General features: G+C 43.3%; 1 long non-coding RNA gene across 1 annotated transcript in view; it reads left to right on the top strand.

Moving 5' to 3' along the window:
* Nucleotides 1-14,896: 14,896 nt before the first annotated feature.
* LOC125109308 (uncharacterized) overlaps nucleotides 14,897-27,819 on the top strand; it is a 53,584-nt gene continuing 40,661 nt past the window's right edge. The window contains exon 1 of the long non-coding RNA XR_007130187.1: nucleotides 14,897-15,046. This is a non-coding gene — a long non-coding RNA (uncharacterized LOC125109308). The remainder of the gene's footprint in view (nucleotides 15,047-27,819) is intronic.

Below are 27,819 nucleotides of genomic sequence, written 5' to 3'. Positions count from 1 at the left end.
TGACAGTTTGACTTCTTCTTTGCCTATTTGGATGCCTTTTATTTCTTTTGGTTGTCTGATTGCTGAAGCTAGGGCTTCCAGTACTATGTTGAATAGCCGTGGTGCCCTGCTTTGTGACCCAGGATGTGATCTATTCTGGAGAATATTCCATATGCACTACAGAAGAATGTGTATTCTGTTTTTTGGGGATGGAGTGTTCTAAGTATATCTGTGTTGTTCATCTGGTCCAGTGTGTCATTTAAAGCCTTTATTTCCTTGTTGATCTTTTGCTTAGATGATCTGTCCATTTCAGTGAGGGGGGTGTTAAAGTCCCCTACTATTATTGTATTATTGTTGATGTGTTTCTTTGATTTTATTATTAATTAGTTTATATAATTGGCTGTTCCCTTCTTAGGGGCATAGATATTTAAAACTGTTAGATCTTCTTGTTACACAGACCCTTTGAGTATGACATAGGGTTCTTCCTCATCTCTTATTATAGTCTTTGGCTTAAAATCTAATTTTTCTGATATAAGGATTACCACCCCAGCTTTCTTTTGATGTCCATTAGCATGGTAATTGTTTTCCACCCCCTCACTTTAAATCTGAAGAGGTCTTTGGGTCTAAAATGAGTTTCTTGTAGACAGGATATCATTGGTCTTGTTCTTTTTATCCATTCTGATACCTTGTATCTTTTGATTAGGACATTTAACCTATTTACATTCAGGGTAACTATTGAAAGGTATGAATTTAGTGCCATTATATTGCCTGAAAGGTGACTGCTACTCTATATGGTCTCTGTTCCTTTCTGGTCTGTTACTTTTAGGCTCTCTCTTTGCTTAGAGGACCCCTTTCAATATTTTCTGTAGGGCTGGTTTGGTGTTTGCAAATTCTTTTAATTTTTGTTTATCCTGGAAGCTTTTTATCTCTCTTTCTGTTTTCAATGACAGCCTAGCTGGATACAGTACCGTTGGCTGCATATTTTTCTCATTTAGTGTTCTGAATATATCATGCCAGTCCTTTCTGGCCTGCCAGATCTCTGTGGATAGGTCTGTTACCAATCTAATATTTCTACCATTATATGCTGCAGACCTCTTGCCTGGAGCTGCTTTCAGGATTTTCTCCTTATCTCTGAGACTTGTAAGTTTTACTATTAGATGATGGGGTGTGGACCCATTTTTATTGATTTCAAGGGGGATTTTCTGTGCCTCCTGGATTTTGATGCTTGTTCCCTTTGCCAAATTAGGGAAATTCTCTACTATAATTCGCTCCAATATACCTTCTGCTCCCCTCTCTCTTTCTTCTTCTTCTGGGATCCCAATTATTCTAATATTGTTTCATCCTATGATACCACTTATCTCTCAAATTCTCCCTTCATGGTCCAGTAGCTGTTTGTCCCTCTTTTGCTCAGCTTCTTTATTCTCTGTCATTTGGTCTTCTATATCACAAATTCCCTCTTCTGTCTCATTTATCCTAGCAGTAAGAGCCTCCATTTTTGATTGCACCTCATTAATACTTGTTTTTATTTCAACTTGGTTAGATTTTAGTTCTTTTATTTCTCCAGAAAGGGCCTTTATTTCTCCTGACAGGTTTCTCTAATATCTTCCATGCCTTTTTCAAGCCTGGCTAGCACCTTGAGAATTGTCATTCGGAACTCTAGATCTGACATATTATCAATGTCTGTATTGATTAGGTCCCTGGCCTTTGGTACTGCCTCTTGTTCTTTTTTTTGTGGTAAGTTGTTCCACCTTGTCATTTTATCCAGATAAGAATATATGAAGGAGCAAATAAAATACTAAAAGGCTGGCAAAGACCCCAGTAAAATGTGCTTTAACCAAACCAGAAGAGACCCCAAACTGTGGGGGGAAGAAAAGGGATAAAAAGAAGTTCAGAAAAAAAAAATTAAAAAAAAATAAATAAAGAAAAAAATATAAAAAGAAAAAAATATATATATTAGACTGGTGAATAGAACCCACTTAATTTTGGGAGTATTTTGGTCTCTTAGAAGAAACTACCTCCCAAAATTTTAAAGAATGAAAAACATATATAAGGGTAAACATGATGAAGGGATAGAATATGACTATAAAGATGAAAAATTTTTTTTTAATTTCTAAAAAAGGAGTTGGTAAAATAAGTTGGTTGGGAAAATAAAGAAAAAGAAAGTGGAAAGAATTTGCTCAGGCTGGAGACTAGAACAAAGCCCTGTGCTGGATTTAGGGTATATTTTGATCTAGTAGAAGAAGTTGTATCCCAAATTTTCTTAGAGGAAAAAACCCTATGTGTATACAAAAAATAAAGTTAGATACAATGAAGGATAAAATATGACTATAATAATGAAGTTTCAAAAAATATTTTTTTTTGAAAGGTATTGTTAAGATAAACTAGTTAAAAATGTTAAAAGAGGAAAGGGTAAACGTTAAACAAATTTAGCAGAAGTAAAAAATAAAATTAAAACAAATTAATTAACTTTGCAAAACTGAAGAGTCATGGGGAGAAAGCCATGAACTCCATGCTTTGCTTTCTCCTCCTCTGGAATTCCACTCTTCTCCTTGGTAAGTGAACTTGTTCATGGCTGGATTTCTTGCTGATCTTCTTGGGGAGGGGCTTGCTGTAGTGATTCTCAACTGTCTTTGCCCGAGGCAGAATTACACCACCCTTACCAGGGACCAGGCTAAGTAATTTGTTTGGGTTCCCTTTTGGGAGCTTTTTCCCTGAAAGCTTTCTGTAGAATTCCAGAGGATGGGAATGAAAATGGTGGCCTCCCAATCTCCAACTCAGAGGAGCTGAGAGCTCAGGGCCCCACTTCTCAGTGCGCTCTCAGAGAGAAGAGCTCAATCACTCCTGTCTCCCTGGCCTCCGACCGCGCTCCGAGCTCACCCAGCCTGTGACCAAGCATCTCTGTCTCTGGCATGCAGCCCTGCCTGGAGTCTCCGAACCCCACAGATCCCTGCACTCTTCCAGTGGAGTCTCCCCAAGTCTTGTGGGGTCCCTGCTCACAGAGCAGTGGCCTGTACCACGGACCACAATTTAAAGTAACCCCAAGTTGAGAACTCACTCCTTGGCTACATCTCTGTAGCCGGCTTCCCTGCTCTAATACCTGCAAGCTCTGCAATACTCAGACACCCCTGATCCTTCTGTGACCCTGCAGGACCTGAGACCACACTGTCCCTGCATGAGCTTCACCCCGGTTTAGCCTCTGGAGCGATGTCCCTCAGTGGAGCAGACTTTTAAAAGTCCTGATTTTGTGCTCCGTTGCTCCGCCACTTGCCGGGAGCCGGCCGTCCCCCCGTGGTCTATCTTCCCATCCGTTTGGATTCACTTCTCTGCCAGTCCTACCTTTCAGAAAGTGGTTGATTTTCTGTTTCTAGAATTGCTGCTCTTCTTCTCTTCGATCTCCTGTTGGATTTGTAGGTGTTTGGAATGGTTTGATAAGCTATCTAGCTGATCTCCTGCTACCTGATGTCGTCTCAGCCCGCTACTTCTCCACTATCTTGACTCCTCCTGCCCTATGTGTGAGAATGTGAAGGAGGCCATGAGCCCAAGCCCACGAGTACTGAGTCATACCAGCAACCACCAGAATGAGCTCGGAAGCTGGTCCTTCTGTACTTGAGTCTTAATATGACCAAAGCCTGGTGAGGGAATGAGAGTCAGAGGACCCTATTAAGCTACTTTTAATTTCCTGACACAAGGAAACTATGATATGATCAGTGGTGTTGTTTTAAGGCATTAGGCTTGTGGGTAATTTCTTACACAGCAGGAACTAACTAATACAGAGATTCTGGGAAGTAAAAACTGAGGCAGAGCCAATATTGTACTTCAATGAAACTTAGTATCATATGGCAATCATTTTTTGAAGCTATTAAAAACTAGTCATGAATGTGATTTTTCATGAATGGATCATAACTTATTTAGCAATTTTCCTATTACATTGGCTATTCCAATTGCCTTCATTATTTCCCATGATGAACAATGCTACTAAGACTTATATATAACCTTTGATCCACATCACTATTCATTTCCTAGGAACTTTTATTTCTAGAAGTTGAATTAATAGGGCACAAAGATATTTATGATTTTTTTAGAGTTTATTTATTTATTTGAGAGAGAGAGAGAGAGAGCATGAGAGGGGAGAAGGTCAGAGGGAGAAGCAGACTCCCCATGGAGCTGGGAGCCTGACGCAGGACTTGATCCTGGGACTCTGGGATCATGACCTGAGCGGAAGGCAGTTGCTTAACCAACTGAGCCACCCAGGTGCCTGATGCTTATGATTCTTGGTATATATTGCTTGATTGCTCTCCAAAAAGGCTTATATCATTTCATAATCTTATCAACAGAATGTGATAATGCATATATCAAGCTCATCCTAGACTGAAAGTCTCTGGTTCTGTAGGACTAGGGTGGCTTTGTATTTGTTTCTGGTTATGCAGAATCTAGCTCAATGCTTGACACATAGTAGGGCCCACTTAGGGAATAAGAAATGATGGGAAGGCATTTGTAAGTGCTGGGTGATCCTCATTTTTTTTTTAAGATTTTATTTATTTGACAGACAGAGATCACAAGCAGGCAGAGAGGCAGGCAGAGAGAGATTAGGAAGCAGGCTCCCCGCTGAGCAGAGAGCCTGAAGCAGGGCTTGATCCCAGGACCCTGAGACTATGACCTGAGCCAAAGGCAGAGGCTTAGCCCACTGAGCCACACAGGTGCCCCTGGGTGATCCTCATTTCAAGACTCTGTTTCTAGGAGTGACAGTTCATTGTATAAGCACTACTCTTTAGTTTGTGACTTCTGATTAAATGGGTTGAAAAGTGCAATGGGTCTCAAACTTTAGCATGCATGTCTTCTTAAAACAGAATTTTGCTGGGCTCCACTCTTACACAGTCTGAATCAGTTCATCTAGGATGGGGCCTAGGAATATGCATTTCTCATGAGTTCCTGTGTGTTGCCTGGTTCACGTACCATACGTGGAGTAGCACTAGGTAGGGGATGTCTGCCTGTTCTTTATCATTCTCTTTGAGCACCACTGCCGCCCTACCGTATGGTTTGGGGAGGGGATGTCTACTAAGGGTGCCTGAGTATCACTGCCCTAGAGATCTCAGGGTCTCAGGTTCATCAGGGAACCAGGGAGTGGTCTGTGGGTTGATGTATGACTTGGACAGGGCCATTCAGACCTTTTTTTGGAGGGACTCGGATATGAGATGAAAGATGACATTTCTTGTGATGTTAAAAATACAAAGGATCAAATGAGCCTTGAACTTCTCTGACTATGAAGTCCACAAAGGGAAAGCAGAGCCAAGGAAATGAAAAGAGACATTCTCTTGAGAATGAAGTTTGAGCCCCATGTCTAGTCATGCTGTGGGCTTCCTAGAAATGGAAATGAGCAAACTCCTTCTTTTTTTCCCCAGCTTGTTTGAGTTGGATTTCTATCTTTTACAGTTAGAAGGGCCCTGATCCAGGGGTCCTGTATCCTAGAAAGTGGGAGGATATTAATGTGGACATAAACAACGATGTCCCGCTCATTGGAGTCTCTCTGTAAGCTCACATATAAAAGAAAAACTTTGGCACTGGATGCTTGTTTCAGATTAAATCCAAAATATAGTAATGGATTTCATCTGTGCTATGGTAGGGAGAGAGATTTCAGTATAGAACTAAGCTGAACTCCAAATGTGGCAAAATCATCTAGGGATTTACAGCGAGTGAGCAAAATGTGAGGGTCGATGGATGGAAAATCACTAAGAGAAAATTGACTAATAGAGTGGTGAGAGTCTTGCTACCCTGACTTAGGTTTCTTTGCTAAGACTGGAGTAAGCAGGCCAAGGACATGGATGGTCAAGGTCAAAGCCTAGTTGACATGAGGGCTTAGAGGATCCTGAGTAAAGTTTGGTCAAGGAAGGAGTCGTTGTCACATAGGAATCCCAAGTATATTGTGGGCTGACCCTGGTGCACAGGAGGGAACTGTGACCCTGCCTGCCAGAAGTTTTACAGGGCCAACTCCTGTCCACAGGGATCTCTACAGATGGTCAGAAGGGCTATCAGCCCTCTTTGATGGCTCCGGCTTGCTCAGGAAGTACCTGGGCATGCAGCAGAGTCTCACTGAAGGTTTATGGGATGACCCTCTGCTTCCTTGAGGCAGAGGAAAGAGGCTACCTCTGATTCCACAACGAGAAACAAAGCTGATGATAAAGCTTCTGGGAGAAAGGCTGCATGACTTTAATTTGCAGGAGTGGATGGTATGTGACTGATCAGAGATTTCGATAGATGAATGGTGAAGTGGAAGGGGGTGTCGCAGGGGCCTAGATGTCGGGGCAGAAAGAGCAAGAAACAGACATAGGCAGTGATAGATACTGAAGACACAAGGCAAAACAACTTTGAGTTCTGAGAGTTGTCTGTAGCTGGAAACACATGTCTGTTGACCGAGGAGATAGGTTTTTTAGTCCAATTTTTATTTTTCTAAGGGCTCACCATCCACAATTAACAGGTTTTTTTAGTTCAATTTTTATTTTTCAAAGGTCTCACCATCCACAATTAGCAAGGACAATTGACTAGGAGTCTGTGGTGGCTATCCTGGGGAGAGAAAGACAGAATAGCTTGCGTTAGGGGGTTACAGTGCTGAGGAGAGAGGGGAAAAGCAGGTGGGTTTCAGAGTCTGTAGGAAGTAAAACTGAGGGCTAGGCTGGACCGTGCTGTGGATGGTACTCACGTGGAGTCCACACTGCCTTAAGCTCCTAGCCTAAGGTACAGCCCGATTCCCTCCCTCCTCAGTTTGGAGTCTCTAAATGTTTGGGGGCTGAGGTCAGCTGCTTTGTGCTTGACCGGAAGGTGGTCCCCAGCCCTGAAAACAGAGGGGAGTCCAAAGTGGCTCAGTGATTCCTGCCCCCTGCATGACCACGGAGTGCCTGGGAAGCAGGAAGCAGCTGTTACTGACTCGCTCCTGGGAATGTGATCACAGGGCAGTGGGGGCTGTGGGGAGGCTTGAGGGGATCAAGCCCAAATCCTGCTTCATGAACCATCAGCACGCTGGCATTTGCCCAGCTTCTGGGCATATTGGCATGCGGCACACACATCTCACGGCTGGAATGGCCCATTTCTGAATTAGATAAAAGATGTCAGAAGAATAATAAAGTTACTTTTGGCGAGTACATATTATCTGTAACGATATAAAATGGGGATTGCAGCCACTACAATTCAATCTTCCATCTCAGAGGTTTATTAGCGCTAATCCCACCAGAATCAGTTGCAGGATCTGGGAGTGTAATAAAATGGACTCATTTTTCACAGTTTTTTTCCCATCAAGTGCTAGTGGTATAAAAAGAGCAATATTAAAACAAAACAGAACAAAACACCAAACAGGCATTTGTTTACATTTCTCCTGCTAAGTTATGGCTGATTTTTGTAACAGTCCTGTTGTTTTGGGAGAGCGGTTTTTAGGTCCGAGCCATGTTATCAAACCCATGGCCAATGTCTTTGCTCCCTAATCCCTTGCAGACATCATTAATCAATCATGAAACTCCATCTTCATGACTCCAGACATGGCCTTAGGATCCTTCTTTCCCTATGGTCCTAAAAGGGGAGAAAATAGGTTAGAAATCTAGTTGCAATCCATGGATTGGGGACAGGCATTTTATCTGACACGGAGCAAGAAAAACATTCAGTTCTCAGGACAGCAATGGGAAACTGTTCTGAGCTTGCTACTTCTGGGAAAGAGGGGGACATTTTTGCTATTTGGGGGGCTATTAAGAAGGAATGAATGACCACGGTCAAGCCGGCAGCAACTCTGTGGTGATAGTAGCATCATAAAGAGTAATCAGGACCCTCGGCATGATGATGAAAATATTTCCCAGCCCTTCCAGCGGGCTTATTTTGTTCCCTGAGAACTCATTTAGTAATATTTTTACAACAGAAGTCTTAACTGTTGAGACCTGGGCTGTATCTTGGTCAGTACTCGGACCACCACATCCTGTCACTTATGAAAAGCTGGAAGTACCTGGTATGTCATCCTTTCGGAAGGGATCTCAGATTAATGGTGTCCCTTCTGGGGAGACTATTAGTATATCACATAGCAGAGCTGGCCGAAGCAAAGTCTCAGGAATTTGCTAGCAGTTCCATCCACACAGGGTTTGTTACCAGTAGAGGCTCCAAGTGGGAGGTCTCTGTTGTCTTCCCTGAAAAATGAGTGCCATTAGGTTTGTTTTTAAATTGTGCACAACCTCTTCAACTGACTTCAAGACTTTTTCATGACTCCTGGCTATTCTACTTCCTGGCTATTCTACGATGAGCATCCTAAATTGTGAATATAATGAGAGTACAGAAGTGATCTGGGGATCCTCTTGGACCTTACTAAATAATCACAGGTGCTTATTTAAACTATATGTGGGGATGGGCGGGTGGCTTAGTCGGTTAAGCATCTGCCTTCAGCTCAGATCATGATCTCAGGGTCTTGGGATAGAGCCCCACATTGGGCTCCTTGCTCAGCGGTAAGCCTGCTTCTCCCTCTGGCTGCTGCTCCCCCTGCTTGTTCTCTCTCTCTCTCTGACATAATTAAATAAAATCTTAAAAAAAAAAAACCATATGCAAATATCACTGGAGCCCCTCAGAAAAATCCCTTACCCTGGAGACCCCTAACAACATTATGTAGTGAGCGACTCTTCTATTTCACGGGTGATCCGTGGAATTAATGAACTGGAGCTAGTTTCTAACAGTCTTTTTGTGGGGTTTCCTAAGATCTCTGTCTTTTCCCAGATATGGGCTGCAAATCTGTCTGCACAAAGTAAGAGAATTCTTAATGTTTGCAAACCGTCTGCTGAACTCCCCCTTCATTTAAAAATCATGCTTGCTTGTTATATCTGTTCTTAGGCATGTTCTTATGCATATTAAGGAGAAGCTTTTATTTTATATGCCAAAAAGGCTTAAGAGAGTTGTCATGGAATAGCACTACAACCTCAAAATTTCTTTCCATGGAAGAACAATAAAAGGCATCAAACTGTCCCTCTCCTTGAGGAATAGTAGCCCCTGCAAAGTTTTCTGTCCTGCCACCTTGCAGAGTGGGCTCTGTAAGCCCTGGGGTCTCGGGGGAGTTGTGAGGATTGAAGGAACCAAACTTGTTCAGAGGTTAGGAGCGGTGTGGGAAGGTCTTGGTATAGCTTAACATGGCTCTGGCAGGAAACAATGAGAGAGTAAAGCCACTTTTGTTGGTTGCTGATTTCTTCTGTCCTATGGTTTCTGTCTTGGTGTGATCACATGGGCTTGAAATACTGATAGGGCCAGAGAGGGAAGCAGTCCATCTGGTTGATTTCAGGACAAAGCCATTGGCCTCAATTATACCGCTCTGTTCTCTAGGCTTCGATAGAATTTGTTGGCCCTCATGGGGTGCATACGTGGCATTCTGTTCTGTTGTGTAACGAGTTATTGCAAGACATAGTGACGTATACACATGGATTCTGTGGGTTGGGGGATCAGACAAGGAAGAGTGGAAGTGGCATGCCAATATTCCAGGGTGTTGGGGTTTCCACTGGGCAGACTCAAAGGTTAGTGGGGATGCCAGTGTAGGGGGCCAGAGTCTCCTGAAGGTCCATTCCTGCACATCTGGTGCCCAGACTAGGATGACTCAGAGTCTGCCTCACGGGCTTCTTCACAGCATGGCAGCCTTAGGGCAGCTAGAGACAAGGGGGAGCTGCCTCACCTGTGAGATGTAGCCTCCAAAGCCACCTGTGTGCACTGCATGCTACTCTATCGGCTAAGGCAGCTACAACCCTACCAGGTTTCCCGGCTGGAGGTCACATTGCAGAAGTGCAGCCATCTTTGACAAATGCAGTCCCCCACCTCCCTCTGGAGCTCAGTGTGAGGGAGGCCAGGCTAAGGAGGGGGTGACAGCTTCCATTGTATGCCCTAGACAAGTGCCTATGTCACCTGCTAGTGCTCTGAATTTCCTGGGTGGTGTTCCTTCTGTAACAGGGAGATCTCTACGAGGAATGGTGTGCCTTTTAAGCCAATTTGCACATTAGATAGCCGGTAACAATTTCTCCTAAATGCTAACTCACGGAGGTGGTCGTTAAGCTCTGTATTGCCTTTATATAAATGAGAAAAAGATGGCATCTGAATGTGGGGAAAGGGCAAGCAGAGTACAGCCCCTCTGACTCTGGGGCAGCCACCATTACAGAACATACTCAGCTCCCAGCCAAATGTAGCAGTCTTGGTCTGTAGTAGTTTTGCCATTTAAACAAAGAGCCAATGCATTTAGCAGTCTCTATGCCTAGGGCCCTCCCGGTTGCCTCCTCCAGTGTCTATTCCTAGCTACCGTTCTTACTGGACCTATGTTCTCCCCTTTCTAAAGCTTCCACAGTTCCCCAGAAACATGATCTTCTGTCGAGGTTCATGAACTTGGTGAGGAAGGGGGTGCATCCCTAGGAACACTGATGGCTTAGTGGAACCAATTATGCATTTAATAATATCTGAACAATTTTTTGATTTCTCACTTCAAATGTAATACCTACGAATTATAAAAATTCAAGCAAAAAATATAGACAGGTAAAAAAGATAGTGACTCAGAACTCTCTTATAGGAATTTTTAGCAGTGTCATAGACCTATGCGAAACTAGGGTAGAGGTGTGTGTGTGTGTGTGGGAGGGTAGGTGTGGGTGTGTGAAAGAGAGAAGGAGCGAGAAAGACAGAGGGAGAAAGAGATATGAAGAGTTGCCAAGTAAAAGACAGGACCTTGGTTAAATTAGAATTTCAAATAAATCATGAAATTCTTTTTTTTTTTTTTACTTTAATTTTTTTTTTAATTTTTTTATTTTTTTTTCAGCATAACAGTATTCATTATTTTTGCACCACACCCAGTGCTCCATGCAATCCGTGCCCTCTACAATACCCACCACCTGGTGCCCCCAACCTCCCACCCCCCACCCCTTCAAAATTCTCAGATTGTTTTTCAGAGTCCATAGTCTCTCATGGTTCACCTCCCCTTCCAATTTCCCTCAACTCCCTTCTCCTCTCCATCTCCCCTTGTCCTCCATGCTATTTGTTATGCTCCACAAATAAGTGAAACCATATGATAATTGACTCTCTCTGCTTGACTTATTTCACTCAGCATAATCTCTTCCAGTCCCGTCCATGTTGCTACAAAACTTGGGGATTCATCCATGAAATTCTTTTTAGTAGAGGTATGTCTCAAATATGTTTATCTGAAAGTCTAATTTAAAAGGTTATTTAAAAAAAAAAATAAAAGGTTATTTAAATTTGGCAGCCGTATCTGTGTGATGTGTGAGTGGGGAGTATATGGGGGATGAGTGTGTGTGTGTGTGTGTGTGTGGTGTGCAGGAGAGTGACTTGTGTTTGGGTGGGGGGATGGGAGGTCAGAAGAAAGAAAGAAGAGATACAGGAAACCTGAATGTGGTTTTTAACAGTTTTCCACAGATTGGTCTTGTAACATATTTTTGGTTTTGTACTTTAAATACTTTATTGTAATTTGCTGGTTTACATGTCCAGATTCCTATAAGACATAGCGGTCAAGTCTTGTTTCTCTTGAAGTTCCTGCATGTGGCATTGAGTGGATATGCTGATTTGGGCACTCTCAGGCTTCAGAACAGTTCATATCTTAGTCGGCTGGGGCTGCCATAGCCAAGTCAGACAGACTGGGTGGCACACAAAGAGCAAAAACCCGCTTCTTACAGTTCTGGAAGCTGGAAGTTTGAGTTTTGAGCATGGTTGGATTCTGGTGAGAGCCCTCTTCCTGGCCCAAAGCTGGTGACTCCCTGGTGTGTCCTCCCATGACAGAAGAGGTGAGGGGTCTCTGGGGAAGAAGAAGGGAAGAGGTGGGGCCTCTTTTATAAGGGCTCTAATCGCATTCACAAAGGCTCCTCCCTCATGTCTTAATCAATGTCCAAAGGCCTTGTCTTATAATACCATCACTGTGGGAGTCCGAATTTCAACATGGGAATTTTGGGAAGATACAAGCATTCAGACTCTAGCAGCTGGTGATTCAATTCTGGTGCATCCATCTCCAAGAATATCAGCCATGAAGCTGTCTACTGCTTGCACTGACTATCCCGTCTTCAGGATGTGACAGAGTAGTCTTGGTTCCCAATGTTGGGCCATCGGAGTCACTTGGAAAGTTTGTATAAAATCCAGGTTCCCAGGCTCACTCCTCCCAAGAATCACAGGAAGCCTGGGGTGGGAAGGAATGGTTCACAGGAACTGAGTGAACAGTAAGTGTTCAGATTTAATGATCTTCTTTTATAAAAGGAAAAGACAACAGAATCAGACCCATCAGCCATACTACGAATGACTGAATGTGTATGGGATGGGGTGGGGTGGGGTGGGGGTGTGCATACAGGCAGCACCAAGTATAAAAAGTGAAAATTGGTTCATTGATATTTTATAAAGATTTTTCCTCTATGAATTTATGTTGGTGCTACTAATAATAAATCACTTGCCTTGAGCAAGTAATGAAGTCATAAAGATCAGTCTGCAATGAGCTGTGCCCAAAAATGTCTGTAAGAAAAACTAAGGGAAGCAGAAGTTTTGTTTTCCATCAGCAAAGTCCCAGCTGTGCTTTCTGTAGCAAATGCGAGATTTAACCTAATGAAACTACTTTTCTAGGGCCACTAGGCATAGAGGACTTCTTGGTGGAAGGTTGGAACTGGTCAAATGAATGTGTCCAAAAATAAAATTAAACATTTACAAAGAACAGAGCCATGGGGTAGAAGAAAAGTAGCAGTTGATTCTTTGAGTTCAAAGTTCATAAGGTTAGAAGTTCTTCTAGATTCTTCTCTATGACTTTCCCTCCAAAAATACCATTTTAAAACAAGGGAATTGTGGTTACTTAAAAGAAAATCAACTCTGTGAATATAGTAAAAACCACTGAATTGTATATTTTAAATGGATGAATTCTACAGTATGTGAATTTTATCTCAATAAAGTGGTTATAAATAAGATCTAGAAATCAGGAGAACCAAATTCCAGAAGCACCAAGGATAAGGTCATTTCATAGTCTGAGGATAAATCGTAGGGCAATTTATCTTCCAGGTATGACCTTGTTGCAGACTTTCCTGGGAAGATTTGGTAATTGAAGCACATAATAAAAATTTTAAAAATGCAACAAGATGAATGGTACTGTTTCAAATACTAAAGAGGTAGATTTTTAGAAAACATTAACAGTGAAGAATGTCAAATTGTTCATTATCATTTTTCTTCTGTTATCTACATTTCGTTTATTAGCTGGTGCCCATGTGGGCTTGGCGGGGAGGGAGGGGTGGCTGGAATGAAAGCTATTGGCCAGTTGGTAGCTGTTAATGTTTCTCATAAGTCTCATTTACTGAAATCTGTAATTTGAACGTGGCCGTTCTTTGAAATGCTCCAGTCTCTCGAAGTTCAATCAATTTCTTAATCATGTAACCACAGCAGGAGCTGCTGAAACAGAGACAAAGGCTAAAGAAAAGTACACACATCCCCTCTTATAGCTCACAAAATATGGAATCCACTGTCTCCTTCAGAAAACCTCTTGTAGTAACGTGCATCTGAGTGGGGGTGGGGGTGGGGCTGGAGGGGGGGTTGTGGAGTGGGGAGGGTGAAAAGTACTTTTAAAAGAGAAGGAAAAGAAGTCAGAAACTATCATTGTTAGGTGAACAGTGACAACAAAAAAATCAAGAGCTCCTGATGAAAGGCAAATTATACTATTCACATTGATCGCTTTTTTTCCTTTTTTTCAAATGATTTATTATCCTTGGATATTACAATCAGTTAGCTAGCTTGCTGAAGCATAAATATTTGATCTTGGCTTAATGCTTTTCACAAGTGCTTTTTGCTACAGTCAGACGTCTTTGCTTTTTCCTCCATCTTTTCTTGATTAAACCAAGGAGGCAAATATTAGGTGTGCAAAGACACTAGAAATCATTGACCTGTCAATTAGCCAAGGGAGGGAAAGCCCCAGGGCTTAAATAAAATACCCGCAGGGAGACACTCCCAAACTGTATTTTCAAAGTGCGACATTACCTGTGTCCTCTTTTGGTTTGCTTTGTGTCTGCAGGATGCCATGGAATTCATTTTGTTTCCAAATCAGTCTTTTTGCACTTTAGTTATTATTAAGCAAGCTGTAAAAGAGGGGGGCTGGATTTTCAGACAGTCATTGTACGTGTCAAAATTCAGTTTGGAAGAGTGGCTCGGATAGAGAAGACATTGAGTTGCTTCATAGTACGTCCGCCCGCACCCCACCCCACCCAGGCCAATTCTCCAGAAAAGGGTGCCACGGTTGAGAATGTGCTAGCAAGCACACCCAGCCTCTGGGCATTGAGAGGATGGACCTGAGAAGGCAGATCTGAGTGGAGTGCTGATAGCCTCCACTGCACCCACTGATTTGAGTTCTCTTTTCTGAGGTCAACAAATCTGGCTTCCCAGCTTCCCTACGAAATAATCTTCCAAATACTTGCAGGGTCCTCTCCCCAGCTCTCTGTTGCACTCCTTCCTTCCGGCTAACTGTTCTGGTCAGTGCTCATAGGACATGGTTTAAATCTCCCTCGCTCGCTTTGGCAGTCAGCATCCCAGACTGAAATCGTGGTTGCACTCAGGTCTGTGTGTGACCTGGTTGGGGGGATGGGGGATGAGGGTGCAGGGGAGGAAGTTTCCATCCCCTTATTCATCTGCAAAGCAGAGATCCAGCGCCTGCTTACCTGAAGGGGTTGGGAGGAGGACAGGAGAGCTGCTTGTGGGGGTGTTTAGCAGTGCCTGGTACAAGACCATCCCTGAAACACGGTGGTGGTTATTACAATTCTCCTTAAGAGAATCCTTTGAAATCTATCATAGTGGCTATTGGCCTTTGGCCCTGGTCTGGAAGGCTCGTCTTTTTTGTTCTTCCTGGTTCTGGTCCACTGCCTTGCTCTGACCTTGCAGTTCCAAAACAAAGCCGGGCACCACAGCTAGACGTTGATATGACTCAGTATTAGTGTTGTAACTTGCCTCGGGAGATTTATTTGAGCTGAGTCTCAGTTATCCCCCTGGAAAAATTGTACCTTCTTTGCAGAGTTGTGGGGTCAAATGAGATGACTTGGACAGGAGCCAGCATATAGTAGCTCAATATGTGGTAAGTGATTACTGTCATTTCCCCCACTATAGGTCTTCCTTGGGCTTTCCTCCCATTCTTTACTTGCTTTGTTTATTCTCATTTGCTTCCAACCTTAGACTGAAAGTCACCTTCTTAAGGAGGCCTTCTTTTTTTTTTTTTTAGATGTATTTATTTATTTGAGAGAGAGAGCTTGTGCTCAAGTGGGAGGAGGGGGAGAGGCAGAGGAAGAGAGGTCTCAAGCGGACTCCCCTCGGAACACGGAGCCCAACACGGAGCTCGTTCTCCCACACATAGGGTCATGACCTGAACTGAAATCATGAATCAGATGTTTCATTGAAGGTGCCCCTCAAGGAGGCCTTCCTCTCTGAAAGAGATTCACCCTCTCTGAAAGAGATTCTCTCCTGTTTCTCATACTGCTGTCTTCACTGTGATGACTTATTTATGCTATGTACATATTGACTATCTTCCCGACCAGACTGTTAAGATGCAGGAAGGCAGGGACTTTGCTTTGCTTTCTGCAGTAACCTGGTATCTAGATCCCAGCACATACTTGGTACGTAATTATTGAATGAAGATATCCTGATCATCACCACTGTGATGAAGAAGGTGAGACAGGGACTAAAGTGAGTTTTTCATCACTAGGATTTTCAAACACAGCATACTCAAACCTTTACACAAACTCCCCAGGGCCATATCTCGTGTGCTGGTGATTTCAGGGCTGGATCGATGCTCATGAAATGAGGTCTGTTGCATGTGTGCCTTTGCATGTAAGCGGGATGCTGAAATCCTCTTCCCACACCTAAGTCTCCTCTCTTACAAGCACACTCTCTGCTGGTCTCATCCTTATCCTTTCCACACAACCACCAGCTTTCCTGCTAAAAGTGGTTAATGTTTGTTCAGCATTTATAATGTGCCAACCACACTGTACAGGGCCCTATATGTGTTATTGTCCAAATCATCACAAACATACTTTGTGGTCAATTCACATATTCCTAATGTACTCCTAAGAGCACTAGGCTCTGACGTGGGCCTTGAAAAGAGAGAACAGGAAGGAGGAGAAAGCAAATATGGGCAAGAATGGAAATAGAAAGTAGGGGATCTCTTAAAATGGCAGTTTAGATTAAACCGATGAGAAGCCAGTCAAGAAAGTAGAAGTCACCAGTCCTCAGTCCAAGTTCAGACTAGTGCAGGAATCCACTGTTGCCAGGGACTAGAACCAAAGGCCAGCAGATGGTTGCCGGTCCAGACAGTGGCCGCTCAGAGTCATCCTCCCCGGGCAGCGTGTGACATGGAGAATCTGGTCCTTTCCTGCTGGGGCACTCTGCCCTGGCTGGGGCCCCACAGCAGGCCCAGCCCCAGGTTTGCCAGTCCAAATGGAGGTGGGGAGAGGGCGGAGAGGGGATGGGACAAGTTCTGCTGGGAAAGGGGGGATTCATTGGCAAAGTCACCACAGATACAAAACACATTTTTGAAAAGCATCTTCACCAGGGGCGTTCTTTGAAAATGGGACGGAAACCTCCCGAATGTCAAGAGATATTTTTTTTTGCCAAAGCAACAGAATGCTGAGGATTGCAAGTAAAGATTCTTATTATAAAAAGGTGCTAAATTCTGGAGTAGAGTTTAATTATACCTGAGGTATTTCTGACTTGGTGTGTGTGTGTGTGTGTGTGTGTGTGTGTGTGTGTGTGTGTGAGGCTCTGCCTCTCTCTATCACCGTTATTATCTCACGGGTCTCCATTTTCATTTTTCCCACCATGGGGCTCCTTAGTCATCTTTCCAATCCTCCAGCCCCCTCTGGGACGCAGTTTCTGTCAGAGCACTCAACCGCCAATAAAAGTTGCCCCCTGAGACTCTGACTATTAGCGATCAGATTCCTGGCCATGGCTAATCATCAGGTTTAATCAAACGTTAATCATCTGCCAGATGGCATGGGGGCAAGCTTTGGATATTCCCGGGGCTGGATCTGTACAGCACAGACATGCTTGTCAGCAAAACGTGTCTACTGAAAGCATTCGTCCTCGTGCGTGCGAGAGCGGGAGAAAGTGAGCAGCACGGGTGTGTTTCAGGCTGCCTGGTGTGATCTCTCTTGACGGATTTGCTCTTCTAAACTGCTGGCCTATCTTTAATGCCATCTTTGATATGGTCCATCTCTCAACCTCTCTGGCCGTTCTCCGCTTCTTCTGAATATTTTATAATCAAGTATTTACTGTGCCTCCGGAGATCATTGGAAACTCCATCAGCAGAGCTGCTGCCCTGGGTGTCTGTGGATCTAGCAGGGTGAGCTCTCAGGAGGAAGGCGAGGCTGTATTTCCTCTATTCAGACCCTCCAGGGGTGTCCTGTCTCACGTGGTAGAAATCCAGTGGCCTGACCAAGGCATATAAAGGCTTGCATTGTCTGGCTTCTAGCTATTTCTCCGATTTCATTTTCTTAACCCCCTTTGCCTACTATACTCCAGCCATATTGTCCTCATCGATATTTCTGTTCGTTTTCTGTTACCACATAATAAATTGTTCTAAGCGTAGCAGCTCCCACCACACCCCCATTTATTATCACCTTACAGTTCAGCAGCTCAGAATTATGGGCAGGCTCAGCTACATTTTCTTCTCAGACCAACATCAGCTTGCCTGCTGGAATGAGCTCTCGTCTGGAGGCTTTTGGGTAAAGTTAACTCCCAAATTCATTTGGGTCTTTGGCAGAATTCTGTTCCTTGCAGTTGTAGGACTGAGAGCCCCGTTTCCTGGCTGGCTGCCTGCTGAGGGCCACTCTGGGCTTCTGAAGGCCACCCACGTTTTTTGCCATGTAGTCCCCTCCACCTCTAAGCCAGCAAATGTGCATTGGGTCCTCTAAACCAGCAAGCATACTGGACCTTCTCATGCTTTGAATCTCTCTGACTTTCTGTTTTGCAGCCACCTGATCAAAGTCTCTGTTTTTAAAGTACTCATATGATTAGGTTAGGCTGACCTGGATAATCTTCCTAACTTAAGGTTAACTGATTAGTAATCTTAATTGCAGCAGAGAAATTCTTTTAACATATATAATCATGGGAGTAACACAGGGGTGGGGGGGAAATCACAGATCCCTCTTAGTTCTGCCTCCCATGCTTTTCTTCCAACATGCTATGATCAGTCGTCACCTCAGGACCTTTGCACTTTCTCTCTCCTCTTTTTGGAACTCCTCCCCAGAAAGTCGCATGGTTTATACAATTGACATTTTGTGTATTTACAATTTTATTTGTTTATTATCTCTCTTCTCTCACTGGAAGAGAGGCCCCTGAAGATGGATGTTTTGCCTGTTTTATTCAGGGCTGTGTCCTCATCTCTAAAATAATTCCTGGCACTTAGCTGATGCTCTACACATGTAAATAAATAAACATATAAATGAATCTTTAGCTCCTCCCTCTCTCTCCTTCTAAGATGTCTCTGAATGGTGGAATTCCAAATAAAATGATCATTAACAATAGCTTGTCTCTCTACAAAGTCAAGCCTGAACCATGGAAGGAATCGGGAACCTCTGCTTTTCTACCTGATCTAAATGAGCACAGAGTTTAAAGAGGAAGGCTCTTTTATCTCCATTTGTCAGTCTTCCCTATATTGTACACATTTGTCTCTTCTTTGCCTGGAAGTACCTTATGCATTCCCATCTCTCTATCCAGCCCAGGATTGGAAACGCCATGAAGATGTTTGTCTTCTTCCCATTCAATGAGAGACTTGTACACACTAGAATATGCTCCTTTTCCTTGCCAAGAATATTCTCTACTTTGAAAGGTCCAGGTCAGGTCCCACAGGCTCTGTGGCATTCTTTGATTGCTGCGGTTCATAGGGATAGCTTTCTCTTGTGAGCCAATTTAATATCTGAACCAGAAGCCCTGGGAGCCCAAGGGCTGCGTCAAGTGCAATGGTCTGTTTTCTGGCACGCAGAGTCATTTTTAAACATTTGAGCCTTCATTTAAAGGAGAATGCAATAAAAAAAAATTTGAAATTCTCTCTTACAATTTGTATAAATCAAGCCGTCCTCCTGTATGCCTTAAATTTATGTCATTACATATACCAAGTATTTCTCAATAAAACTGGGAAAAAACAGAAACAACCAAACCCTGGGATTCTCATTTTTCTTAAGAGTAAAACTCGGGCAAGACTGTGCTCTGATTTCCGTGGGTGGCTGTTGGGGCTTGCGTGAAGCCTCCTTGCAGCTGGGACGTGTGTCTGCCGTTTTCCACAGTCTCTACCTGTCCCTTCTCTTTCACTCCAGATGAGGTCTGAGTGATGATTGCTATATATCATTTTTGAGGCTGATATTTTTTAAAGCAAAGAAATAACTCTCTTTATCCCTGTTTTATCAAAAGTGAGATGGCAGCTTATAGATCCCTTCACCTACCTTGTGGCTATTATCTGCCTGGTCCCCTGCAGACTTTTGAGTTTTGCTGTTTCTGCCCAGTTTGCAGGCTCTGTAAGGCTTGACGTTCTGTCTGCCTTGTTCACTGCTGAATTCTGAGAGCCTGAAGCATCAGAAATGATCAATCAGCGTTTACAGAGTGAACAAGCACCTGGTATCTAAAATCTGTGCAACTGACCCAACTCCTAATGACCCCTGACTTTAGCATTGTCTTTTTTTTTTTTTAAATTTTATTTATTGGGAGAAAAAAAAGATTTTATTTATTGGGGCACCTGGGTGGCTCAGTGGGTTAAGCCTCTTCCTTCGGCTCAGGTCATGATCCCAGGTCCTGGGATGGAGCCTCACATCAGGCTCTCTGCTCGGCAGGGAACCTGCTTCCTCCTCTCTCTCTGTCTGCCTCTCTGCCTACTTTTGATCTCTGTCTATCAAATAAATAAATAAAATCTTAAAAAAAAATATTAGGATGATGTTTATAGGGTTCCATGCTGGGTACTGCATACAGAGGGATACTGATCAAGCAAACAGACCCCTTACTTCTGGGAGGGAGAATAAGGAATCCATGCAGGTAACTGTTCATGAAGAGTACTCTGAGAACATGAAAAGCACCAGGGGGGCTCAAAGCCAAAAGGTATCAGGGAATTGGGGACAGAAGGGAAGGGTTTTAACTGTGCCTCCAAGGAGGAGCAGAATCTTGAAAGACAGGATGTTTCTGGCAGGGTGAAATGTATGAAAAGCCCAGAGGTGAAGAAGTACCATATAGGTCAATTACTTATTTCAATGCAACATCCAATGATGCGTCCCCAAGGGTGCCCTTTGTATATAGTAGATGCTCAACAAACATTTCACTGGCTAGAAGCACTTATTAGAACCCCCTGCCTTTGGTGCCATGCTAGGGATGGTATCAAATTTATATAAATTTGATAAATTTATAGTTTTTGGAAAAATTGCAGCTCATGATTAGAGATAGGAAATACAAACAGCTAGTAAATCAAGAATGTTGTTATTATGCATTTGGAGGTAATATTTGTGGTCAAAGCCCTTGGGGTGATCTGCAGATGGGCACTTTAATCTCACACACGTGCAGTGCAGCTCCAAGGTTTTCCGGTTTTCACATTCTAAAATCTGATACTCTGGGCTGCTAATCATATGCTGATCCACTTAGAGCCCACTGTTTCTTCATTGTTTCCAAATTTGATTAATGTTCCTGCCTTCATGCCCCCTCCTGGTGGTGAGGCACCATGCCACAAATTACACCCACCAGTGGGTTTCAGGCAGCAGAGGAAATTTCTTTTCTAACAGTGAGGAGCTCCCAGGAAATTTCTTGAGAAAGCTACCTGATCCTATCACAAAGGCAATGCACCGTGGAGTTGAGCAAGAATGAGGACATCGCTGCTTCTCCAGCTGGAGGGAGATAATAAGGGTCAATGGACAAGCCAGTTTCAACAGACACCAAGGAGTAGTACACAAGAGAAAAATATTTGCGCTGAATGTGTTGAAAGTAATGATTCTGACCTTTAGAGTATTTGTTAACACAAATTTTTTTTTAAAGATTTTGTTTTTTTATTTATTTGTCAGAGAGAGAGCAAGCACAGGCAGACAGAGTGGCAGGCAGAGGCAGAGGGAGAAGCAGGCTCCCTGCCGAGCAAGGAGCCCGATGCGGGACTCGATTCCAGGACGCTGGGATCATGACCTGAGCCGAAGGCAGCTGCTTAACCAACTGAGCCACCCAGGCGTCCCTGTTAACACAAATTTAACTTCATTTAAATCTTCAAGTAATGTGGCTATGTTATAGATTAGCGGACTCTCACAATATAGACATTTTAATAAGATTTTGGATTCGATAGCTTTATCGAGCATCAGCGATGGGCTTGCTTAGTTGAATTTGGTGATGCAAACCCTGCCTCTAGATGTTTACATGTAGGCTCTTCGAGTTTCCCAGTGGCTTGGTACCCAAGGTCATCTCATCCAATAACTTGCTTGAATCCATTTCTCTCCCTGTCTATACCATGTGGCCTCACAGTTGACCAGGTTCTTTCCGAACACCTGAGTGGTGGGACCCTTTTTGCTAGAATAGGAAACAGTTCTGTAAAATGGCACTCATTATCCTTTTGTTTGATCACCAAATGGTATTTTTAAAACACTTAACGGATTTTTTAAACGAAGAATGAATTTACACACAGTAACCTATCAGCATAAAAGGGCATATCATGAAACATTTTCTTTTGCCATCTAGCTGCCAGGTCCTCTTCCCAGTGCATTTCATGTGTATTTCCAGAATATTCTTGCCTTAACACAAATGTATGTGTATGTACGCAGTCTCACCCCATGTTTTTGTTTTCGTTTTTCCAGCACACATGTACCTTGTTGTTTTTTCAATGGTGTATCTTGGAGATGATCCCAAATTGGTATATAGAGTTCTGCGCTCATTTTTTACATCTATATAGTATTCCAATGTAGAGCTATATTGATAATTTAATGGTTGCTTAAAAAAAGTGATATTTTTGAGTCCCACCCTTTGCCTTTATACATGTTTTTGCCAATTACCACCCATCCCTAGTCCCACGCTACAACATCTATTCATCCTTCAACCAGTTTAACTTCCTTGGAGAAGCCTTCCCCAATTCCTGCAGGCAGAGAGCATTTTGCACACACCTCTGTCATAACGTTTGGTGCAGTTTAACACCCTAGGATGTACGCATGGGTCTGGCCTTCTACCTCTACTGGAAGATGGAACACCCTTGGGCCAGGCTCTAGCTCCTGGATCTGGGTCACCTGAGGGCACAAGGGACCATACAGACTTGTTGTTTTAGCAGGAGCTGTGGGAGGTGGAGGAAGATAGGTAGTTTGGTCATGAAAAATATTATGACTGGATCCTATAGCCATTTGGAGAGGAGAATTGCTTAAACCCGTTGTAGATATTGTAGATAAGCTATTTACATGTCTTGTTGTGCCTCAGATGAACTTAACGATATGGGTTAAAGTCTAGATGCTGGGGCCTTTCCCGGAGATGCCACTTTAGGAGCCCAGGGACAGGTGTCAGCCATTTGTATTTTTTACAAGTTCCCTGGATGACACTGATATGCAGAGCATGGTTGGAGAACCTGTAATCTTTTTGGACAAAAGTAAGAAGTGGAAAGAAGTGTTCTGACCCTCGAGGAGTTCACAGTCTGGGTAGGGAGACAGTGAAAATGGTAAAAAGGAAGTGAAATCTCAGTACAAAATGTTAAATGTGTGTTGACCAGTTCTCTGTGGGGAGAGACCCATGCAGGCTGGGGCATGAGAAAAGGCTTCACAGGGGCGCCTAGGTGGCTCAGTGGGTTAAAGCCTCTGCCTTCAGCTCAGGTCATGATCCCGGGGTCCTGGGATCGAGCCATGCATCGAGCTCTCTGCTGGCAGGGAGCCTGCTTCCCCTCCCCCCACTCCCGCCTGCCTCTCTGCCTACTTGTGATCTCTCTCTCTCTGTCAAATAAATAAATAAAATCTTAAAAAAAAAAGAAAAGAAAAGAAAAGAAAAGGCTTCACAGAGGAAATGAAGCTTGAGCAGGGCCTAGGAGGGTGGGTTCCCAGTCTACGGGGTTCTGTATCCTTGAGGTTAGTAATTGTACAGATGCATTTGTAGGCTTTTGACGGAGGCAGTGGAGTGTAGACACAAAGAACAAGGGCTATGCAGCTCACTGCTGTGCTGTCGGTCATGGCTGCATGATGTACTGTTTTGCGACTTTGGGCAAATAAATTCCACATCTAGCCTTCCGTTTCCACATCTGTTAAACAGAAACAATAGTTTTCACTTCAGAAGAGTTGTGAAAATGAAAGGAGATTAATTTATGCAAAAATCTTGGTATCTGTAAAGCCCTTGAAAAAGGCGATCTTTTAATAATAAGTTAAACATAGTTCCAGGTTTTATTCTAAATCTTTCTTTCAGGAAAGTCAGATGTGGCATATAGGGACTGGGGACTCAGCAAGAAAGCAAGAAAGAGGGGTCTGTCAGAGAGAGGGCCTGAAGTACTTTGTGGGCTCTAGTGAATTTTCAGCTCTGCGGCTCTTAGCCATGACCAGCCATCCATTTAAACCCCAGGCCAAAGGAGCCCACTGAGCCTTCCCTCCATTGCCTTGTTTCCTGAGGTGAGCAGCCCAGGGTGTTGGGCAAGCTGAGAGTCAGACCAAAATTGGCTGTAACCAAGGAATGGCACATGTCCCTCCAAATTCTATTAAAATAATAATTTAAAAAAGAACTAGAATATGGATTAAAATGATTTTCCATCTAAATCTTCCCAGTGCCACAGTCTATCCCACTATTTTGGATGAAGCTTCAGGACTGTTAGAAGCAGACTTTCCTTTGACTCTGTTTAAGCAATGACAGCCATTGCTCAGCGGCAGGCTGCACAGTGGCCATCATCCCCCTCACTCCCCGGGCCTCCCTCCAGCCAGCAGCAAATCCATTCTCTGGAAAGGACCTAATGGCAGCTTTATCATGACCACATGAAACATATGGACCGTCTGAAAAACTCCCTCAATACATGTTGAACTCACAGTCTCAATGGCTAGAAATAAATAATGGTGTAGACAGAGGGAAAAAGGGAGAAGAGGAAGGTAAGAATCAAAGCAAAAAAAGGAAAGAAAAAGAAAGCAGGGAGAAAAGTTGAAGGAAACAAAGAGTGAGGAAAGTTGAAAGGAAAAAGAAGAACATACTAGAGTGGGAGGGGAAAAAAAGACAAAGAAAGAGGAGAGAAAAGAGAAAGTGGGTAGAGGGCTCTGTAGCCCTTCCTGCTTCAATGTCAGCGAAGCTACGAGGTGTCCTGTTCCACCATGGCGGGCACCCTGTGTGTGGGCCAACCTTCATGTCATGAATGAAACACCATTTGTTCCCCCGTGTCTGCTGACATCAATCAATAAGGCTGTTTCCCTCACCAAGGCACTACGAGGTGATAAGGGGAGATGTATAATAAGCGCTAACTAGTAGGAACAACAATTATTTTTGAACTTTAATGAGGTACCTGACAAGAAAGGCAGTTAATTTCTACCTAACGATCTGTTGTGGTCCTTGGAGTCATGCTCTGGGGTTACATTGGTCTTATCGAACAAGGCTCTTGGTATCCTCTGACCGTGTATCCGGAAGAAAGCCACTGATTCAATGCGGACACTGCAGAAAGACGGCTCTGTGGTCATTTTTCAGCCCTCAGTTTCTAAACTGTGGGGAGAGAATAGGAAAGAACAACTATTTTAAAAGATAAATCCTGGGGTGCCTGGGTGGCTCAGTGGGTTAAAGCCTCTGCTTTTGGCTCAGGTCATGGTCTCAGGGTCCTGGGATCGAGCCCCGCATCAGGCTCTCTGCTCGGCAGGGAGCCTGCGTCCTCCTCTCTCTCTGCCTGCCTCTCTGCCTACTTGTGATCTCTCTCTCTCTGTCAAAATAAAATAAATAAATAAATAATTAAAAAAAAGAGGGAAATCCAATTGGGTGAAGCCTATTTTATGGAGCTGGGATATGAAGAATAAAAATGTAAGCATGTAACAGGTTTCTTACACTGTTATGTAGAGGAAAAACCCTAGATCACTATTCCTCGCTGTGGCCCATGTGGAAAGATGCTGATATCAATTAACTTCTTTAATACCATCTGTTACACTTGGCATTAACAAGAGTTATTCTGTTGTCTGTGTATAATAAAACATACTGGATAACTCAAGATGAATGAATGTTTAAACAACTCTGACTTTCATTAGAAGAAAGTCAAGATGGCCCACAGGCTGCCACACCTCTTTGTGCAAGCAGACGTTGCTAACTGCACAAGTCCCATTATGTCCCTACATGAGCTCAGAATTCTTCTCAACACAGCACCTCAGGCAGAACCACCCTTTGACGGGACCTGTCCCGTGGAACGAAGCCTTTTAAACATCCCTGATGTAGATCATAAGAAAAAGTTATATTTCTCTTCCCTCCTTGCTATTTTTTTCTTCTTCTTCTTTATGGAAATGCTTCAGGACAAACAGCCTGGGCTTTGAATTTCCAGCTGAATCACTAAATGGCTCATTGCTTGTTATGTCACTTTGAAAAGTGGGCCATTTTAGAAGTTCCACTAGGGAATTTGACAGGATTGCTGAGGCAAGGCTGCATTTGAGTTTCTGAGCTTTCACACCAGACATTGATGGAAGCCAACTTCTGGAACAGATGGAAAACTGTGCATTTCGGAAGAGAAAGCAAATGGGTCACTCCAAGTGCCAATCCAGTTCTTCAGGCTGAGAAAGTTTTCTGTGATGGCAACGCGCCACCAAGTGACCCTGAATGCTCATGTCTGTGGGCTCAGTTTCTTCCTTTCTTGTACCTTGAAGTCATGAGCAAAGTCAGGCAGATGACCACACAGAACAAAATAATGTGATAGGAGGGAATACTTAGGCTACAGTTTTCAAACTGGAGAAGTGAAATGGTTTCATTAAAGATGCGTTCTTCATACAATGAAAAAAAAAACACAGCCCTTGTCTTTGGTGATTATTAGATTCTTCAGGATTACTTGAAATTGTCTTGCAACTGACACAGCACAAATGGCATCAGAACTTTTCGGACCACCAAGGAAGCAATTTAAAAATTCAATATTGCAGAAAAAGAAAACAAACAGGCCTTGTCGTTTAGTCCTAAATACACACACTGCAATTTCATGGCTGACCTGTGTTAGAATTTACTCCTGGTGGCTCACCTATTGAAATTTTAATTCTTGGAACTCTACAGTTGGCCAGAAATGATCTATTATTTTTGGTAAAGATTTTATTTATTTATTTATTTATTTATTTATTTATTTGACAGAGAGAGAGAGAGAGAGAGATCACAAGCAGGCAGAGAGGCAGGCAGAGAGATTGGGGGAAGCAGGCGCCCCGCTGAGCAGGGAGCCTGACTCCGGGCTCGATCCCAGGACCTGGAGATTATGACCTGAGCTGAAGGCAGAGGCCCAGCCCACTGAGCCACTCAGGTGCCCCGGCCAGAAATGATTTATATGTGAAAACTGTTAGATTGCCTCTTTTAGCAAGAAAAAGGACAGGTGATGGGCATGACTAATTTCTGTGCTGTGGGTGAGGAGAGCAAAGGTTCCAGAGTGTATGCTTCCTGGACGTGCCTCCTTGAGCAAGTCATCAAACTTCCCTGGACCTTGGTTTCTTTATCTATAACTGCAGTAATCATATACATCTTTGAGTTGTTGGGGAGCAAATAATGAGTTAGTGCATGTGCAGAGCCTAGCATAGGGCCTGATATACTGAAAGGGTTTGGTGAATTCTATTTGTTATTTTCTATGGGTCTGAATGGCAGTGTTCCTTCTGGTTTAGAGAGTATTGAGAAAAAATGATCTTGGGATTGTGGAATGGAAAAGCTTTCAAAATCATTCTCTTGTGCTTAGATTTTAAGCTTCTGCCTACAGCAATTTTTTTTTAAATACCTCTTATGGGGGATTACAAAAATGGCCCAATTCTTCCTCTTCCTTCTGTCCACACCCTTTGCCATATGACTCGGAATCTCTTGCCTCTTGTTTCTGAACATATCATGTGATTTCGTTTGGCCAGTGAGATGTTAGTGGACATGATACAAAGGAAGACTTGACAAAGCCATTCAGTGTCTCTGCTGGTTCTGAGTCATTCCACAGTGTAATTCCAGGTATTCTCCCCATTCCAATTAGGATTCCTTTGAAGGTCAGTTCCAGTTGGTGCGTTCACAGAGTGTGGTACAGCAGTGAGTCATTTCTTTCAAATTGTCTCTTGCCATGTCCGCAGCCTGCTCTGGGCTTCAAAGTCAAGGGCATCACTGAGAAATGCTGCCAGGTGAAGAGGGTTGTTGGCAGTTCACATATTGTTAAACAAACCTCAATCACAAGACAGATGTAGCTCCTTTGGTCTTTGTGCCAAATTGTATTATTTCCTTGGAAAAACAGATTTGCCTTATCTGAAGCAAAAAATAAAATGTAAACATTTTCTGATAAAAAAAAAAAAGTACACATCTGTCGTTCCCATGAAAATGCCCAGGCCAGTCTGCTGGAGAATGAGAGATGTGGTGGCGAGCCGGTCACTGTGACCCAGAGCATCCGACCTTCAGTCCGTTCCCAGTTATGTAACCAAGTCAAGCCAAGAACAACAAAGTCACTTAGCTGACCACCCCAGATTCATGATCAATAAGTAATAATTGTAGCATGCCAGTGAGGCTTTGTGGTTGTTTGGTGTGTAGCATTACTAAAGCAATAGATAACTGTTAGGCTTCTATTACAGTTCAAATTCTCTTGTGTTGCAATTATGGCTTCTTTTTCATGCTTGCCAGATGTATTGGGAATTCCTTGAGAGGAGGAATATCTTCTTTACTTTGTATCCCCTTGGCCTAGCACGGTACTTGATGGGAAATAAATATTTGTCGCTTGACGTTTCAGCTTTA

The sequence above is a fragment of the Lutra lutra genome, chromosome 1, assembly GCF_902655055.1.
Source record: "Lutra lutra chromosome 1, mLutLut1.2, whole genome shotgun sequence".
NCBI lineage: Eukaryota > Metazoa > Chordata > Mammalia > Carnivora > Mustelidae > Lutra > Lutra lutra.
The sequence above is the reverse complement of the archived record's forward strand: the minus strand, read 5'-3'. Positions and strand labels throughout refer to the sequence as shown.